Source organism: Alexandromys fortis, unplaced genomic scaffold (genome assembly GCF_014885135.2).
Source record: "Alexandromys fortis isolate MF-2015 unplaced genomic scaffold, M_Fortis_MF-2015_v1.1 scaffold_174, whole genome shotgun sequence".
NCBI classification, from domain to species: Eukaryota; Metazoa; Chordata; class Mammalia; order Rodentia; family Cricetidae; genus Alexandromys; species Alexandromys fortis.
In genome coordinates this window covers 2,325,953-2,346,587 of record NW_026068063.1, presented here as the reverse complement: position 1 = coordinate 2,346,587, position 20,635 = coordinate 2,325,953, and the positions used below count along the sequence as shown (strand labels likewise).

Genomic DNA, 20,635 nt, shown 5'->3' with positions numbered 1-20,635 from the left:
CCCTCAATCCCATTCCTTGAGGGAAGCTCTCCAGCAAACCCACGGCTCACAAGCCTAACTGGCTCACCGTAAGCTTGCTGGGAGACCCCTCCCTGCTTTCCAAGGCTGGAATTACCCACACCTGCACTGTGTAAGCTCTGGGGACCCTAAATTCTGTTCTTGCTGCACAGGGCAAGTGCTTAACCACTGAACCTTCTCCCAGACCTCTGAAGTGTGTATTTTGAAAGGCTGTGTGTTGAGATGTCACCTGTACCCACCCTCCAGCCTTCCTCGTAAACAGTCTCCGTTGCTCCTGTGACGCTTTGGGTACAGACCTCAGTTCTCAAAAACTCTTCCACAAAACCACGAGAAGAAAGAAAAACATCCCTGCTGACTTTTCCGTGTAGGGAGGGGAGGGGCATCTTTGACCCCGGTGCACTAGAGGTCCTGGAGGACCTCTCTGAGGCTCTTTCCTAAATACTGCTACTAAAACTTGCCCCTTCCTCACCTTTTACTCCTCCTCCACCACTAAATCCTCAAAGCTCCTGTTTTTATTCTCACTGCTTGAGAGTAGGCCAAATTTCTCTCCCTTTTCCATCAATATTGCCCTTGCAGAGAACCTGTGTTCCATTCCCAGCACCCACATGGTGGCTTATAGTCATCTGTAGCTCTAGTTCCAGGGGATCCAGTAACCTCTTGAAGCCTCTACAGAGGCTAGGCACACAGGCACACGCTTGATACATGGCATATGCAAGCAAATACTCATACACATAAAATTAAAAAACATCTCTTTATTTTTTTTAATTTTTCCATTCAATTATTTACACTTCCTTCCCTCCTCCCACTCCCCTCCCTCTCCCACACACTCCCTCCTCCCTCTCCCACCCTGCTTGAGAGAGGGCAGGGAACCCTGCCCTGTGGGAAGTCCAAGGCCCTCCTCCTACATTCAGGCCTAGGGAGCTGTGCATCCATATAGACTAGGGTCCCAAAAAGCCAGAACATGCTGTAAAAACAAGTCCCAGTGCCTTCATCAATGGCTTCTCAGTCAGCCCCCATTGTCAGCCACAATCAGAGAGACCGGTTTGATCACATGCTCATTCAGACCCGGTCCAGCTGGATTTGGTGAGCTCCCATTAGAACAGGCACACTGCCTCAGTTGGTGGACCAACCCCTCGTGGTCCTGACTTCCTTGCTCGTCTTCTCCCTCCTCTTCCATCAAGGAAGCAGGGATGGAAAGAGTGTGTGAGCCAGAGGTTGGGGAGGGCTGCAGTGAACACGTCAGGACCATTGCACTCAGAGCCCACAGCAGCTGTGGTTACCTGTGTGAGAGCAAAGTTCCAGCCTGGATGGGGAAGGGACACGGCAGTCCCCTCCCCTGGCTGAAAGCTATGGACACTTGATGGCTGCTAAGGGAGATTCTGTTTTCTTTAGGAATGTGGTCCCTGGTAGGTTGCTCCAGAGGGGACCCTGTGTCCATTCTTATAGGGGAAGCACTAATTGGAGTTAGTGGACAGTTTTAAAGGGGGGTGGGATTGGGAACTGGCTCGGCAGTTAAGAGTAATGGCTGTTCTGTCAAAAGACTTGAAATTGGTTCCCAGCATCTACATCAGACAACCCACAGCTCCTGTAACTCCAAGTCCAAAGGAATTTGCCCCATCTTCTGGCCTTTAGGGGCACCCACAAAGCATGTGCATGCATACATGTATTTATGTGTGTTCATGCAAATGTGTGTATGTGTGCTCGTGCACACACAAAAATAAAATATCTTTTAAGAAGACATGAAGTTGGGAAGAAAACGTAGGGGAAACCTGGGGGATAATTATAATTGAAATACTATATATATACTTAATATATATTTAATATATGTGTATATATATTAAATTCTCAAAGAATAAATAAATATATTTTAAAACTAATTTAAGGGGCTGGAGAGATGACTCTGTGGTTAAGAACACTTTCTGCTCTTGCAGAGGACCCAGGTATGGTTCTCAGCACCCACATCAGGGAGCTCACAGCCATCTGTCATTCTAACTCCAGGGAGTCTGATACCCTTCCTGACCCCCCAGGACACTAACAAGCAAGTGGCCCACAGACATACATGCAGTCCAACACTCATACACATAAAAGGTAAAGTTAAATAAATCTTTTTAAGAATAATATTTGAAGATGGAAAAGAAAACAGGTAAGAACAATGACTGTGTGAATCCCAGCTCTCCTGTATTAGCCAGTATTTGTCTTGGAGGTAGATGTGTCGATAGACCAGTCAACAACACATGGTGTTTGCTTAGTCCTAATGGTGTTCAGGACCCATCCTCACCACACACAGCAATGGCGCCTGACCGTGGCGTTACAGCGAAAGAAACAGAGGCCTAGATCTGCTTAAGGCTCCAAAGCCAGAGTGTAGCAAAGCCCGGGCATTTGTGCTCGCGATCCCACCCCTACCCTAGACACTCGCTCAGTGCCAGCACAAGGCCCGTTCCTTGACCTCATCGTGACTGACGGTGGAAGAAGATCCACTCCCTAAGGTCAGTCACAGAACGAAAAGTCTAGCCCTGTATTCACCGAGGCATTCTTGGTCCTGAACTGTAACTTCTTTCTTTACTACAGAAAATAACAAAGTTTTCCAAAATCGACTCCTGTCCAGCCTGAGGGGTTTCAAAGGTGAGTAGCAAATGTGAGGAAGCAGTATAAAGGCCGGTTTGAGATTTCCTCCTAGATTATGGTCACGATTCTTTGGGAACCTGTTCTATGTATCGATCACTTTGATCTTTGTTTCATAGATGGTGCGTTAGTTAGGTCAGCAGCAAGCTCAGAGGAATCAGCCTTGAATGCTCAGCTTTATTTCTGGGTGCCTTGGACAGATCTCATGAGAGCTTGACCATCACCGTGCTGGGATACAGCCGCCACAGTGCTCAGCATCCCCATTGCCACTCCATGTTTTCAAGCCATATCTAATTAAAATACCAACATTGCGTAGGTCACAATGATCCCATTGGAGGGCTGCATTAATGACCCCAGAGTCATGATCGTCTTGTCCAGTAGTCACTTTCTCCCAGTGCTGGAAGAAATGATTGTGTCTGTAGATAAAGGAACTGACTTGCGTCAGAGTTGCAATTTTAAAAAGATGTTTAATACTGAATTACATGGAATTAAGATATCCCCGGTGTGATGGGCATCCGAAATACCCATGCACCTGACCAAGGAATGAACGTGTCTGTTTGAGACTCACTGCGTCTTACGCACTTGCTGTCCGTGGAATGGCAGTGATAACCCCAGGACCACTCTTGCTGCTCATCATATGACTATTTTCACTAGGACGACAATCTTAACTTCTCTAAGGTAAATGATGTCACAACTTCACCCAATTCAAAAGCAACTTTTCTTACTGTGATCATCTTTAATAATGATTACATGTGGGGGCTGGAGAGATGGCTCAGGGGTTGAGAACATTGCCTGCTCTTCCAAAGGTCCTGAGTTCAATTCCAAGCAACCACATGGTGGCTCACAACCATCTGTAGTGGGGTCTGGTGCCATCTTCTGGCCTGCAGGCATATACACAGACAGAATATTGTATACATAATAAATAAATAAATAAATAAATAAATAAATAATTTTTAAAAAATGATTACATGTAGCTAAATCTTTCTCTGGGGAACAAAAGTTTGCTCAATAGCACCCACTTAAGTAGATGTTTAAGCTCCGGAGATGCTGTTTGGTGTTTGGGTTTATCGATTATAATAAAAACTATGATGTACATTTACACTTCTCCCATTGACATGACCCTTTTCTGTGAGAAGTGGGATTCATAGCCCAACAGTTATGAAAACTTCACAAGAGCATGATTGCTAAACTACTTTCAAATAACTTTCTGGTTCTTTTTTGTATGTTTATTTGCCTTTGTTTCTTGAGACAGAGTCTCACCATGAAGTGCTGGCTGGCCTGGAACATTCTATGAAGACCAGGTTGGCTTCAAACACATAGAGCTCCACCTGCCTCTGCCTCCAAAATGCTGGGAGTAAAGACGTGTGCCATCACGATCAGACTAATTAACTCTTAATGGCAGCCAGGCCTGTTGAAGGTTACTCTAATTTAGCAAGTCTTTCTGTCTGGATGGGGTTTTTCTAATGTTTCTGACATTTTTTTCAGGTGGAAGGGTTGATCCCAACAAGCTGAAGACACTCCTCCTGAACTTAGGGCTCAAACTCAAAAGCAAGGAATTGAAAAGCGTGATGCAGAAGCAGGCTGATAGTGGTAAGCATGAGGACCGTGCTGCCTTTGGCTGTTGTGGGCAGAATCTTGAGATTAGGTATAAGAACTTCTAAGATGCCGGGCGATGGTGGCGCACGCCTTTAATCCCAGCACTCTGGAGGCAGAGACAGGCAGATCTCTATGAGTTCGAGGCCAGCCTGGTCTACAAGAGGTAGTTCCAAGACAGGCTCCAAAGCCACAGAGAAACCCTGTCTCGAAAAAACACACAAAAAAACACACACAAAAATAAATAAATAAATAAATAAATAAATAAATAAATAAATAAAAGAACTTCTAAGATTAAACGGGCTTGCTCAGCACTTGGGAGACAGAGGCAAGAGAATCACTGGAAGTCCAAGGCCTCTCTGTGCAGTAAGCTCCAGGGCCCCCCCACACATACACACTCTCTCTGACTTCTACAGTTAGATTGATCTGGGAATTTTAGATACTATTTATGGAGAAAATTTTGGTCTGAAAATGATAAATATTGTCTTTTGCCATTTTTTAGTAATCTGAAGTCATCATGCCATTCCCCCAGTGCTAAGAGTACCCCGATAGGCCAGGGACTTGTAGGGAAAAAAGAAAATGGGAGCGGGGGTAAAAGAGAATGAACCGCAAAGATAGCCAGAAATAATCAGGAGAGGAAAATCTACAATGGGAAGTATTGGAACCCCATTAATATTTCCTAAGATGTCCATGCATGAGATAAATACAGACGTGGGAAACGTTAGGGGACAGCAGATCAGGAAAAGATGGGGTATAGGAAGCATCTAGCTCAACATCTACATTAAATATGAGGTAGAAACACACATCCACACACACGGGAAGGGGAGCACACCTCTTGAATGGTATCATTACCATTCTTAGAAGGCATTTAAAATCCAAGAACTGAAGACATGCTACATAAGTACCGTGAAGACACGATACTTATCATAGCCAGACCCTGTGCTCAAGAGAATGGCCACAGTCCAAGGTCTTTCTTACTAATGAGGGCTCCAGCATTCAAAGCAGGAAATATAAATTTAAGGTAAACACAAATAGATTAGTAAAATTTATAGGCTTTTATCAAATCCTAATTTATAATCTTTCTAAGTTGTATGTCATCATCTTAATTGTTTATGTTCTGTATTACAGCTAATCGAAGTATCCCTCTGAAAAAAGTATTAGCGGATGTGAACTCGGTTGTAGGCAAGTTAAAAGTTATGTGAAGTTTAAAACCCTACATCTTAATGCTATCCTCATATCTTTTCGTTACTACATAAACTCACGAACTCAGAAGACATATATACAGAACGCTGGAGACTTGTCGGTGTTCTGCTTCCTCATCCAGATGTCCCGAGGGTGCTGTTGACACACAAGCATGAGGACCTGAGTTCAGTCCCCAGCACCTACATAAATAACAAGTTGTGCTGGCATGCTCTTTTAATCCCAGCACTGGGGAGGTGATGATGGGTGGATTCCTGGGGCTTGCTGGTCAGCCAGCCTCATAATGGATGAGCTCCAAACCACTGAGAGGCACTGTCTCAAAACACAAGGTGTCTAACCCCACAGCTGAGGCGGACCTCTGGCCTCCATGCCCACATGCACCTGCATATATACATGTGCCCACGAACACACCCACACAGGCAGGTACAACAGACAAATCATTTGTTTAAGTGTAATAAAAGGGCTTCCCTCCCCAGAATGAAAGGAACATGTTCTGATTGTCTCTGGTCGTTTATTCTGCCTTGGAGCCTTCCTGCACCTCTGAGTTCTCACAGTTACATGATGTGACAGAAGAACACGGACAGTTTCCTCCCCTCTTCTTCTGCTATTTCGACACCTGTCAATGCTGTAGACTATACTTACTGTTTCTGCTTTTTTAAGGAGAGAAGGTTGATATCAAAGATGTGAAAAATTTTGTAGAAGCCGCTGGAATAACACTGACACCTAGAGAACAGTTAGAACTGATGTGCAGTCTGCCAATTGAAGGTGAGTTTTTCAAACACTGTTAGAATATTAGGGAAAGTCAGGTCGGGTATTGAGACACTTTAAAACAAACTTTTATCTGCTGGGATAATTGACTGCATCCTGGTTGTTGTTGCTGTTGTTTTCAAGAGCTGTCAACAGTTTTTAATATGACCTTGTTCTTGCCCCCAGAAAGAATAATTTTGTCCTTTCATTGAGAGTCAGCAACTCTAATTTTCTCGATTTCCTAGGATTGGGGACAGAAGCCATTATTATGTTCCCTTCTCCCTTCCAGTGAAAGTTAACTTTGTAGGTATAAGGGGAAAGTGAGGCTGGCGGGAGCAGGGAATTGGGCGAGAGGAAAGTAAGAGAACCAAGGAAAGATGTGTTTGTATTCCTGTACCATGTGGCAACACGTTATTAGAAGTTGTTTCCGTCCAGTGACATGTATGCTCTGAAATTTTTCTTGATTCCTTGCTTTTGAACTCTTGGGATACAAAATATCAAACTATTTATAAGGCACATCACTGGAAAGCACCCTGCTGAGACGGCAGCTGTGTACTGTCCCCCTGACGGCTGTGATGTGTGTGCCCCTGTTTTGCAGATGATGAAACTATATATGATAGCAGGTTGATAGACTGTCTGAAATCCTTCAAAGGTAAGGGCCATGGTGAGAAGAAAGATGAATAAGGGCCCTTGACTCACACTTGTATCTGGCTGTGTCCTCTCGTGGGGCCCACCCTCTCCCACACTCACTCCCCTATCTTCATGTCTGAATTTTCCAAACATTTTTTTCATTTTGCTGCTAAGATTAGCTTTTGATAAAAAAATCAAATTAAAAACTGGTTGCACATAAAAATATGAAATAAAGAATAGGCTATTATTTTGTGGGGAGTTTCACTAAGCCCTACATTGTGCATGGTAGAACAGTGAGTCTGTACTTGCTAGAGCTTTCCTCTCTACCAGCAGAACATTTTCAGTTCCCTTTCCATTTGTCCCCTTCTGTGAAGATGGACATCGGGGCTACTGACACTCTTGCTGACAGCCGTGATTTAAGGGGGATAAATGAAAATTTTCTTTTTCAGGGGAAGTTATTAAATTTCTTCTGTGGTCCTAATTTTTGTCCTTAGGTGGGACAGTTGATGTCAATAACTTAGAAAATGTTTTGGAAAACTTGAAAATCAAGCTCTCAGACGAGAAACTAAAAGATCTGTCAGAAAACCTTCCAGTTGACGGTAAGCGGCTGGAATCAGACCTTCCAGGGACTCTTGCTCCAGGTGCTCAAGCCTGAGGCCTCTGCGAGCAGCATCTGTTTTGATACTGATATGATATTCTTTATCTTTGTTTGTTTGTTTGGTTGGTTGGTTGGTTGGTTGGTTTTTTGAGAGAGGATTTCTCTGTAACCCTGGCTGTCCTGGAATTCGCTTTGTAGACTACGCTGGCCTTGAACTTACAAAGATCTGCCTGCCTCTGCCTCCCAAGTGTTGGGATTAAAGGTGTGATCCGCCACCACCTGGCTGATATTTTTTAGTCTTAAAGAAGAATTCTGTCCATGTGAGAGCACATTTTGGTTTAGTATATTTTCATTAATTTTGAGATATATGATATATACGCTAGAGTGAGCTATGGATGTTCATCTTTACTTGAGGGACACTGCAGGAAGATAGCTTATTACAGTGAAGGGTTGCTCTTCATATCAGTCTCGCCATCCCAGTGTCCTCCAAAGGCTGTGCCATCAAACTGTCCTGGACCTTGTAACATCTGCTTCCTTGTCTGCTCTTCCTCTATTTTGGCACTGTCCACAGGATTCCTTCCTAGCCTCAACTCTTTGATAGAGCAACAGGTTTAAGTTACAATATTTTATCTTCTCTTTGAAAGGAACAGACAGGAGAGAAAGACTCCCACAAGTTGTCCACTGACATCTGCATAGGTATTGTTGTATGGAGAGGAGCCGCCCGGCTAGCTTAGCCCCGAAATAATTACACAGAAACTGTATTCATTTAAACACTGCCTGGCCTTTTAGCTCTAGCCTCTTATTGGCTAACCCTCACATCTTGATTCAACCCATTTCTAATAATCTGCATGTCACCACGAGGCCGTGGCTTACCAGGAAAGATTCAGCATGTCTGACCTGGCAGCTTCATGGTGGGCAGCTCTCTGCCTGCCTTCTTCCTCTCAGAATTCTGTTCTGTCTACTCCACCCACCTAAGGGCTGCCCTATCAAAAGGCCAAGGCAGCTTCTTTATTCAACCAATGAAATCAACACAAATGCAAAAGGACCTTCTACACCAAGGTATTGTGACCTGTGTGTACCTGCACACATACACACTGTGGTAGTCTGAATGAAAAAGGCCCCCCCAAGGGCGTTTATGTTTGAATGTTTGGTGCTCAGTTAGTGGAACTGTCTGGGAAGGTTTGGGAGGTGTGGTCTTCTTGGAGTGGGTGTGGCCTTGTTGGAGTGGGTGTGGCTTTGTTGGAGTGAATTTGGCCTTGTTGGAAGAGGTGTGTCGCTGGGCCTAGGCTTTGAGGTTTCAAGAGCCCATGACAGGCCCAGTCCCATTTGCTCTGCTTGCAGCTTATGGTTAGATTTGATCTCTCAGGTACAGCTACAGCACTGTGCCAGTTGCCACACTCCCTGCCATGAAGGTCATAACTCACCCTCTGAAACTGTAAGCAAGCCCCCAGTTAAATGTGTCCTTCTATAAACTGCCTTGGTCATGGGATTTTAGCACAGCAATAGAATAGTAACTAAGACACACAAACACAAACAAATAAAACATAATAAAGGGGGCTGGAGAGATGGCTCAGAGGTTAAGAGCATTGCCTGCTCTTCCAAAGGTCCTAAGTTCAATTCCTAGCAACCACATGGTGGCTCACAACCATCTGTAATGAGGTCTGGTGCCCTCTTCTGGCCTGCAGGCATACAGACAGACAGACAAAATATTGTATACATAATAAATAAATAAATAAATATTAAAAAAACATAATAAAATAGACTTCTAGTCCTCTTACTCTCACTACCAAGTAATGTAGCCCTCTTATTTGTTACAGTTACCATCCTTGGGTGTCTCTTTGCTTTGTATACATAACTGTCTCCTGATTTCTCTTACTATCCAATGCTCTTCTGTCCTTCCTGCTCCGTGATGACCTCAGCATTTGATCTGCCATCCCTGAAGTCTCCCTCCTGGCACTGTGCTTTGCTGTGCACTGATGTGAACCTGTCTCTCCAGATTTTTCCTCTTGGATAACAGAAGGACCAAAGAACATTTTACCTCCGTTTCCCTCCTTCTCTGTGTCGATGCTCTGATCTCTTTGGTTCTGTGCTGTTCTGTTTTAATTTAGAAAAGCATCAGTGGTCACGTTCGTTATTTGTCTCATCTCTGTGATGAGCACGACAAAAGCAGCTGCAGGGAGGAGGTTTGCTTTGGCTTAGGCTTTAGGGGGTGCAGTGCTTTCTGGCAGGCAAGGTATGGTAGAGGCACAGGCAATCACATCCCCTGTCAGGAAGGAGAAAGCAATGGATGACTGTGCTCAACTTTGTTCTAACTCAGTCCAGGACCCCAGGCAAAGGAAGGATATAACGCCCATTTGGGGTGGATCTTCCCACCTTAACTTCATGTAGATAACCCCTCGTAGACATGCCTAGAGATTTGTTTCCATGGTGATTTTATATCCCATCAAGTTGGCAGTCAAAATTGACCAAGTAGTAGTGTAATAATTTTATAATTCCACTATTCATTCAGATTTACTCAAGTGTGCACACATTCTTAGCTTTTTGTTCTTTCTTGTATCACCAACTTTGCCTTTGGGATCATTTTTCTTCTACCAGAAGCAAATATCATTAAGAAATCCTCTCTTTTTCTGATATACGATTATCTGTTTAGTCAGTTTAGCATGTGGCACATGCTTATATGTTTGTAGTCCTATTCAAGAGGCTTGAGGCAGGGGGATTGCAAGTTTGAGATTACCCTAAGGTATGTATCAAGAGCTTGTCTGAGTAAAACACACACAAACACACATATATAAACACATCACAAGCACACATACACACATATACACATATATACACACAAACATTCATACACACATACAAATGCACATACACACAAAAACACATACACATATACATGCATACACACATACACACAAATGCACATACCGACACACACACACACATATTTTACTATAGTTCCTGATAGATATGTTCTCTGAGCATAGAATTCCAGTTAGTCTTTTTCTTTCAGCACACTTAAAGTATCATCCTACAGTCATGCTTTCTAATGTTGCTAGACGTGATGGGAAGTCGGCTATAAACCTTACTTTTCTTAGAGAGTAAACATTTCGCTCTTGTTGCTTTGAGTACATTGATCACTAGTTCTGAAGCTTTGCTGTGATGTGGAAATTTGAAATGGATTAATTTTCATGTATCTGTCTTAGGATTTATTGGACTTTTGAATATAACAATTGAAATCCTTTATTGGATGTAGAAAACCATCAGATATCTTCCTTATAATCCTGTCCTTATCCTCCGGGTTGGTTTTTTTTTTTTTTATTTCTTCCATAACTCTGGTTAAAGAGAGGCAAACTGTCTTCGTTGGCCTTGATTCCTCTTCGCCTTGTCTGCGTGTTTCCTTGTGATCCACAGAAGTCTATAAGTGGTAAGGATTCTCAGAGCACCGTCTGCCGTATTGACTGTAAGGAGTATTTGGAATAGAAATAACCCCCAAGGAAGAGTAGGATTACATATAAGTGGCATTGTCCTTTCTTGTAAGAAATACCAATAGTGAGCATAGTTCCCAGTTTCCTTCTCGTCCTAAAACATTCTACAACTTTGGGCTGGGACGGTGGCCCAGCAGTTAAGAACACTGGTTGTTCTTACAGAGGACTTGGGTTTTATTCCCAGTACCCACATGGTTCCTCACAACCGTCTGTAACTCCAGTTTCTTCTGGTCTTTTCAGGCCTTACACACGACACAGACAAAACATACAGGCAAAACATCTGTATGCATAAATTTTAGTGAAAAATTAAATGCACTAATCTTCAATTCTAACAAGTTATACTGATTCAAGGGTCTGCTGGTAAAACGTGTAAACAGAATAAGCCTGGAGAGGGGGTGAGCATAAGATGCTTATGCTGAGCTTGAGACCTTTTTTCTTCTTCCTTTAGGAGTGTGTGTGTGTGTGTGTGTGTGTGTGTGTGTGGTGAATTCTAATTTGTCTTAGTAATTAAAACACGGAGTCAGATATCAGGTAAATGCTGAAAGAGAGACAAAGGACCAAGCCACAGCTACCCCTCGCCAAATTCTTAGCAAAAAAGGGGCCAAGCTCCTGTCTCTGCCCTGCCTCATCACTTCCTCTCTCTGCCCAGCCATATCGTTTCCTGTTTCCTCCTCCCCAGTGCTGGGATGGAAGGGTGTGCCACCACTGGTTAACTATGGCTAGCTCAGCACTCTGATCACCAGCCAATCTTTATTCATTAGTGCACAAACAAAATATCACCACGGCGGGGGGCAATGTGTGCCATGGTGAGTGTGTAGGCCAGTGGACAACTTTCTGGAATCAGCTCTGTCCTCCCACCATGTGTATCCCAGGAGTGGAACCCAGGTCATCAGGTTGGCAGCAAGTGCTTTGTCTACTGAACAGTCTTGGCAGCCCAAGGTTGAGATCTTGAAGAAGAGAAATAGAGAGTAGATAATGAGATTAATAGTTACATATTTCAAGAGTAATTTTCCTTATTTCGTGTTCATCTATGTATGTGATAACTCAAAACAAATTATAACAAAACATCCTACTTAACGTCCCATTTATCTCTGAATCAGTGCACAGTTATTCATGTATATGTGAATTGTGGCCTTTTTACAGACTCTGGGAAGACTGATCTGCAGACACTACTAAGAGAAGTGAGAAAATTCACAGGTAAGCAAGGCATCTTGTGAAAGATACAAGACTGTTACATAAAAGCTCACATTGGCATACAGCTTTGAAACTAGGAGACAGTGCCTGCTCATAATCTCAGCATTATGGCAGCTTAGGAAGCTGAGGCAGAAGAGCTGCTGCAAGTTTAGTGAGCACCAGGCCAGCCAGCACCATGCAGTAAGATGGCTCACCACACTTGCCCCTGCACTCAAGGGGACTACAGGAGTTCACGGCCAACTTGCCCTACAGTAGGGAGTCCCAGACCAGCAGAGCTAGACAGAGGACCCTTCACACAAGACAGGGCCATTCTTGTCTTGTCACTGGCTTCAAATGTTTTAACTGGCATGAAGGTTGCATTTATTTAGCTTTTAGCAAAATTTTGCATTGATCTGTGTCTATGAGTTCTACATTTGTTCTGAAGCCTCTGGGTGTTTTTGTGCTTCATTTCACGATAGCACAAATATCATCATTCATTCAAAATGCTTAGTGACCCCTCTGACTCGGGGATGTTAAGACACAACTGTGACTGTATGCCAATCATGTGGCCTTGCTGAGGTGCTCCATCTCAATCCAGGTAGAACACAGAGTAGTGCAGATTTTAGCTGTTGGCGGCCAGGGGCTTCCTGTGCAGGATTAGTGCCTCTGAGGCCATTTAGAGCCTTACAAACCCATAGTTTCTTCAGATTTGAACACATTTCCGTGCATCTGTACCAACTTTATTCTGTCATCTAAAGTCAGCAAGCAATTCTCATCTTTATGATTTCCATTTTTTTCCCAAAGGAGGAAAAATTGATACTAAAGTCACAAAAAAAGTGCTGGGGGACATGGGCATAGAGCTCACAAACAGGGAAGTCAATGCGCTGATGAGAAGGCTGCCTATCGCTGGTAGGTACTCTGGACTACAGAACGGATCTCTGTCCTTGTATGAACCTCAATGTGAAACCTCACAAAAGCTGACACCTCTTCTGCCCTACAACACAAAGTTATCAAGCTGTAATTGGAACAATATTATGTCTGGCATTTAAATTTGTTTTGAGAGCTTCTCCTCCCACCCCCACCCAGTATCTTTTAACCGAATAGTGTTCCTGGCTGTGGGGGTGACTCAATAGATGAAAGCAATTGCTGTGTAAATCTTTGAGCTGAGCTCATATCCCTAGAATGTTGTACTCTGGCCTACACACACACACGTACACACACACACACTGTGGCAACTGCCTGTGCACGTGTATGCACACACACACACAGACACGTAAATGAATAAGTAAATGTTTTTAAAATATTCCATTACCTTGTGATAAACAAGGTTTAAACAGAGCGATGAGAAAAGAGGACAAACTAACGGTGAGAAGAAAGGGGAAAGCTCCATTGGAGGAACGGTGTCCGTCAGCTTCACACTCAAGAGTTCCGCCCAGGGAAGGCTCAGGGGTAGGGCACTTGGTTTGGTGCCCAGAGCCCTGGGTTCATTAGCACTACGTAAGGAAGAAAGAGAAGCAGGAAGAAAGAGGAAGATAAAGGGGGGATCTTGGGGAATTAGATCAGTGGAAAGCCCCTGGGTTCAGTCCCCAGCTCCAAAAAAGTCAAGAGGCAAAAGTCACAAGAGAAGAAGAGGCAGAAGAAAAAAAAAAGAGAAAAGGAGAAAAAAATCTTACTTTGCATGTCTTTATAAAGAAGTGTGTGAAGAGTGTGTAGATATGGGAACTGTAGAAGTATAAATTTGAAAGTTTTCGTATTTGTGGTTGAGAGCCTAGCCTTTGATGTCTGAGTCATCTGGCTCTGTAATGAGATCTGGCGCCCTCTTCTGGCCTTCAGGTATACATGCAGACAGAACACTGCATACGTAATAAATACATCTTTAAAAAAGAAAACTTTTTCAAAAAGCTAAATTTTTATAGTCTGCACTGAAAGTCATATCCTTCCATACCTTTTGTTTTTACTGTATCAGCATTTTTCTCTAATTTTAAATGTTTCCTATTTTACAGATGATGGGAAAATACTTAAAAACATATTACTTGACCAAATGAAGTGGTTTTCTGGTAAGTGATAATTTCAGTAAAGCAATTCAGACTATTATCTGTGCTTTACTTTAAATTTAATAAAACTCATGTCATCACTACGAAATAATCAGGTGATTTATTTTCTCTAAGTTTATAGATCTTTTAGATGCAACTATAACTAATGTAGTTTATAATTTTCTGGTGATGAAAATGTTTCAAATTCTGTTTGATAATCAAGAGCACTAGGTTTTTTTATATAATCCACAGTTCATCTGAAAGATAAAATGTATAGTATATAGAATCAGTACATGCAATCAATACATAAGTGCAAATTTACATAATTCTTCTGATACATAATGAACTTCTAAATGCACCCCTGCTGCAAACTGTAGGAAACACCCCTGAAGCAGGACTGGTGAAAACATTGCATTCCCAGCTTCCACAGCGGCTCTGCAGCCTTCAGAGCTGTCTGATTTTACTATGTTGTGGATTGCTTCGTCTATAGTGACTTAACCTCCAGCTCCCTCCTTCTTTCCTAAGGGGGAAAGTGTTATGTCTCCAAACTGGATTCCATCCTAGAAGAACTGGGCTATGAACTGGAGGAGGAGGAAATTGAAGACCTGAAGAACCGTCTGCCAATTGAAGGTGAGCATGTCACCTTCATGAGAGAAACCCTCGGCTCTTGTAATCAGCTTCCAGATACACTCATTGGGAAAGCTGTTGTCCTGGACTGTCATGCTTTAGTCAGAGACGACTTGTGTGGTAAGCAGGGAGTCCCACTTGCAAGGCTAAACCCTAATGCCACTGAGAACATTTAAAGGCTAAGAAGCCAGAGAAATGAAACAAAGGATCCTTTCAACAGGAAAAGAATAAGGCAGGAGCCAAGAATTGGAGCTCAGGAGAGCCTACCGCTGTTCCAGAGGACCTAAGGTCCGTCTCCAGCACCGCCTTGGATAGCTCGCGATTGCCTAAGACTCCGCTCCTGGGAATCTGACTCAATGTTCTAGACTCCAAATAATAATAATAATAATAATAATAATAATAATAATAATAATAATAATAATACCATCAAATCACCAGGAAGCTCAGGAAAGAAAACATGCCTAGCCATTCTAGATTTTCTTAATTGGCAGTTGTGTGTGTAGTGTGTTGTTTTAAAGTTTACTGATTGAATGGTTAAATCTAGCTAATTAACAAATTCATCACCCCACAGAGTTACCATTTTCCTGATGATAGCAAACACCATGCTTATTTATACTTTGAAGGAACTCAGTCAACAAACTGACATGGACCGCGTCTCTCATGGTGCAGCGGACTTCTTGATCATGCATCCTCTGACCCATACCCCGCTTCCAGCTACTGGAGGTCAATGTGTTCATAGTCGACAGTGAGAGAGAACAGTGTCTGCTGTGCCTCTCCTGTCTTTTTTCATACAGTTTCTCCAGGTCATCAGGGGACTCCCACACTGACTGTATCTTAGCTAGTGAGCATAGTGTTCAACATATATGGTTGGTCCCTTCCTTGGATCTACCGAGTTGTGGGATAGAGGCTCAGGCAGCAATTCTGTTTTTGTGTCTGAGGAGCTTCCAGGTTGTTTTCCATACCCTCAACACTTGCTCTTTTTGCCTCTTTAGTAGTAGCCACCCTGATTCCAGTTAGGTGATGTCTCATTGTGATTTTTATTTGCATCTCCTTGGTGGTTAAGCAATGCCCAGGGTTGGGTTTTTTGTTTGTTTGTTTGGGGGGGTGGGGTGTTTTTTTTATATACTTACGCTGGAACTCTTTAACGATGTTCTCGTAACCATTGAGACAAAGTTGTACTGCTTGATGAGGTGCCAAATCCTAGACTGAATCTGCCTACAGGAAACAATCTTACTTTAATTCTAAATCCCAGTCTTTTTCATTCAGTCCTGATAAGAAGGGGGTGAACTGCCAGAGGTTAAAGCCACTTCCAAGAAAATCTGATGCAAACAGTCCCTATGTGTGGTTCGTATTCTATAAGCCATAACCATAACCTCTAAGTAGCCCCAACACTAAGGAAAATGGCACTTCTCCAACTTAGTCTTTAAAAAAAAAAAAACCAACTGGAGAAAAAAACGCAGTGTGTGTGTATACCATTAGGGCCTGCTAGTTGGGGTTTGTGTCCTGCCCAGTTCCCACAGCCTGTAAATCCTCAAAGAAAATCACTCAGAGAGTCTACATTGGGTTATAAACTGATTGGCCCATTAGCTCAGGCTTCATATTAGCTCTTATAATGTATACCAGCCCATTATTCTAGTATATGTTAGCCACATGGCTTGATACTTTTTTCGGCGTGGCAGGTCACATCCTGCTTCTTCTGTGGTCTGGGCAGGACTTAGGAGGAATGGGCTTCCTCCTTCCCAGCATTCTCCTGTTCTCATTGCCCCATCTTTACTTCCTGTCTGGTTGTCCCACCTATAATTCCTGCCTGGCCAATCAACGTTTATTTAAAACATGTTTGACAGAATACAGACAATTCTCCAGCACCGTGTGTGTGTTTGGAGAGCTTTTGTTTTGGGGGATTTTTACTTTGTTTTTTTTTATAGATGGAGTCTTATTATGTAGCCCTGGCTGGCCTATAAACCAGGCTGGTCTCTAACTCACAGAGATCTGCCTGATGCTGCCTCTGGAGTGTTAGAATCAAAGACATGCATCACAACGCCCAGCCAGCAGTTTTTCACAGTAGTAAAAAAAAAAAAAAAAAATCACATCCTCAGGTTCTGGTTAACTTAAGGACCAGAGAGAACTGTGAAGGCCACGGAGTAAATCCTAGAACCAAATATTTGGAAGCCCAGGACTGGGAAGACCAAGGCCAAGGCTGCAGCGATGGGATCACGTGACCACAGAGCTGATTGACAGAGTCATCAGGTGGTGCAGCTGGAGGATCACCAGCGTCGCGGTCTCAGGATTCAGAGTCAGCAAGTCAGTCAGAATCACTGTGAGTCACATGTCCAAATGACCAGGCGAGGGCAGGACACACCATCCCAAGTGACACAGAAATATGTGTACTCAGCTGACTGGGGTCGGGATGCTTCTTAATTACATTAGCCTCAGATCTCGGCTAGGGGGCAACAATATAGACTTAACTTTTTAAAGTATATTAACTGGGCCCGACAGTGATGGCACATGCCTTTATACTAGCCCTTGAGAGGCAAAGGTGGATGGATCTCTGAGCTCAAGGCCAGTTTGGTCTACAAAGGGAATTCTAGGACATCCAGGGCTGCACAAAGAAGCCCTATCCCCCCCCCCCAAAAAAAAAACACAAAGACAAACCAAAAACGTATATTATTTGGTTGCATAGTTAGGCCAATTTCTGCATCCTATAAGGAAAACAGAGAGGTTATAACCTTCTGTCTGGAAGCAGCATTGCAACTTCCATAGACAATACAATGCATTGTATATTGTTCACAGTTAAATTATGAATAATGTCTTATTTAGAAGCCAGTCTTCTATGATTCTTACTGCACCAGGAAATTTTATTACATCTGACTTACTTTTTTTGTGCTGATATTACTGAATGAGACTAGGTAAATTATAATGAACAGAAATTAATTTCTCATAGTCGTAGAAGCTGGGAAGTCCATATCCAGGAATTAACATGGTAGGGCCTCTGTGCTGCATCACCCATGGCAGGAGGCAGAAAGGTGAAAGGCGTGTGCTCGTGTGACAGAGAAACACAGAGATAGTGCACTTGAGTGCCGTCAACCAGGAGGGGACCCAAGGGGGTGGGTGAGACTCACATTCATAACCAAACAGTTCTCAGCAATAAACCCGCCCATGAGCCATTCATCAGGAGCCTGCCCATGTGACCGGGTCACCTCCTACATCTCACCTCTCAGCACCGTTACCATGGGGTTTGTCTCTGACACACGTAGTTTGAGGGCCACATTCAAACCATCAGAACCACTTAATCACACAGGGGCTCCTAATTAGCCTGCCTTCGCTTGCCTTGCCACTGAAACATCTGCTTTACCTTAAGTGAGATCTGACTTACCCACTATTTGTACCAAGTTACGAGAAGAACATTTTGTTAACGAGAACTCAGAATTGTATACTAATTTTTCAGTAGTTAATGTGGGAAACTAGCAGATTCCTCCCACCATTGTTTTGCTGCCGCGCCTCCTGCCAGATAAACTAGCAGGCTCTATGATGTAACCACAGCTAATACTTATCAACTATTAACTGCCTACTACTTGTGTGGCACCAGATCTATGTTATCAATAGTCCTGAAGCAACCCTGTGAGGTGGGTTATTATCTAAATTTCTCTGATGTGAAAACGGGGGATACATCACAGAGGTTGGTTAATAGGACCTGAACCCAGATGTACATAACTTGAAAGGATTTTACTTCTCTACCAAATAATACTGCTTCTTAGAAAAAAATACAGAGTTGTAGATATTATGATTGAATGATACTTTCAAGGGACGATGCGACCTAAAAGATCTTCAGCAAATCAGCTCATGATTTAAACAAATGTTGGAGGCCTTGGAATCAGAAGCATGAACAGAGTGTTCAGTAATGGTTGCATATGTAGCAAGAGGGAAGCTACGGCAGGGAATTGCGGGTTCAGGTGTGTCCTGGAATACCTACCTACTCAGAAAGTGCCAGGTCAGTCCAGGCTTCATAGCAATGCCACATACTGCTTTTTAAATCTGCAATACTAAGGTGATCAAACAGAATGCTCTTGAATTCAAAAGAACAGACCAAAGGGAAAGATTAAGCAATGCTTTTAAATGCCTTAGCACTGTATGCTTGTATGTGTGTGTGTGTGTGCATGCCTGTTTGTGTGTGTGTGTGTCACATTTAGACCTTTGGTTTTCAATTCTATGTTCATCTGGGGATGAAAATTAATGCATTTACGGAACAAATCAGGTTGACCATTTGAATGTCCATGTTTATCTCACACTGTAAGGTCTTAAGTTTCCTGGGTCTGAGTGACTGCCTGTGTCTTATTTGTATTTTGTCTTACAGATGGGAAGGTTAAACTGAGTAAGATGATGGAAAATATAGAGGCATTCACAGGTGAGTAAAAGGCCATGGAGGAAAACAGTCTTAAATGGCAATATTCAGAATACTTTTACATCTATACTTGTAAATATCCAAGCCCCATCACGGGGTTTTGTTAGTACCTTAACTTGCTGGCCTCGCTGATGAATAAATGATCCATTTTATGGGTCTTTGTGATGTGGCTCAACAGGTTAAGGCACTTGGGAACTTGGTGCCAGGCCTGATGACTTGACTTTGATCTCTGAGACCCACATAGTGGAGAGAACTGATTCCTGCCAATTATCCTCTGACCTCCAGAAGGGTGCCCCAATACATGAAAATAAATAAATAAATAAATAAATAAATAGTGAAAAATAAAAACATTTTATCCAGTAGTCCAGATTAGTTTTGAGTTATGTTTTTGACAAAACTGTTAAACTTTTCTATTGTTATAGTATCCTAAATTTTTTTACATAATTCAAATTAGTTGCACTGTTCAAACAATCATAATAAACTTGGGTAATTATGATCACTGGTAAAATAATGCATTAGAACTAATCTTTTTAGCAATAAAACACCTTCTCATATTATCATTTAGCATAAAAATAGAGAGATATCATATATGAGATATCATATAGCAGAAAATTGCAGGGGGAGGGGCTCATGAAGCTCCACCCCTAGTGAAGAGATTAACAGTTGTTAGCCAGTGGTTGAGAGGTGTGGCCCCTGGTAGGCTGCTCATGCTCCAGTAGATGGCGTGTGCATATGGGCAGCAGGAATCAAACTTGGGGTATTTTAAAAAATTTAAAATGTAGAAAAGTACATGAAGATGGGCAGGGTATTTGGAGGGATCTAAGCTGGAGGTAGAGGTAGATATGTTCTCAATAAATTCTATTCATATATGTAATTACCAGAGAACAAATTTTAATTGGCATTATTTATCTATAAAAATATGTATATAGTCATTTATATCATAGCCATACTGTTCTCTGACCTCCATTTCAGAATATTGGTTTATACTCTTGTTCTTAGTGAAATGATCTACATGAGATAGTCACTGACAACCACACTGATTAAGCCAGTAAAAAGTTTGAAGTCTTTTTTTTTTGGGGGGGGGGGGGTAGCCCGTCCAAGAGTGAGCTTGTGCCTCTGAAAAGTCTCATGGTGCCCAAACTCAGGGATGCATAGTTTTTAAAGGCAGAAAGCCCAAAGATCATAATTTACATCAAAGTCATATAAGGGTCAGAGGCACCTTGAAAAATTCATTCCTGGCAAAGCATAGTAATCACTTTAGACATAACATGTCAATTACTTTTCACTTATATTTTTTCAAGTTATTTTAGATTTTTTATTATTTTGGTTAATACTTCTGGATCATGGTCAAGGCCATGGATACCCCAGATATGTTGCCAAAGCAGACACAACCCTTGGGGAGGAGAGTAGAGGGCTGAGAACAATCTAAACAAACACAACATGGAGTCAGAACAAGATGAGATTGCTTCAGGCATTTCATTAGAACTTATAAAATTATGTTTCTGTCTAG

At 42.5% G+C, this 20,635-nt stretch overlaps 1 long non-coding RNA gene across 1 annotated transcript; it reads left to right on the top strand.

The window, feature by feature from the left end:
- Positions 1-7,322: 7,322 nt before the first annotated feature.
- On the top strand, positions 7,323-14,728 carry LOC126487518 (uncharacterized). Its single transcript, XR_007588411.1, has 5 exons — positions 7,323-7,409; positions 12,037-12,090; positions 12,871-12,975; positions 14,070-14,123; positions 14,625-14,728. It is a non-coding gene; the product is annotated as an uncharacterized lncRNA (long non-coding RNA).
- Positions 14,729-20,635: the final 5,907 nt, after the last annotated feature.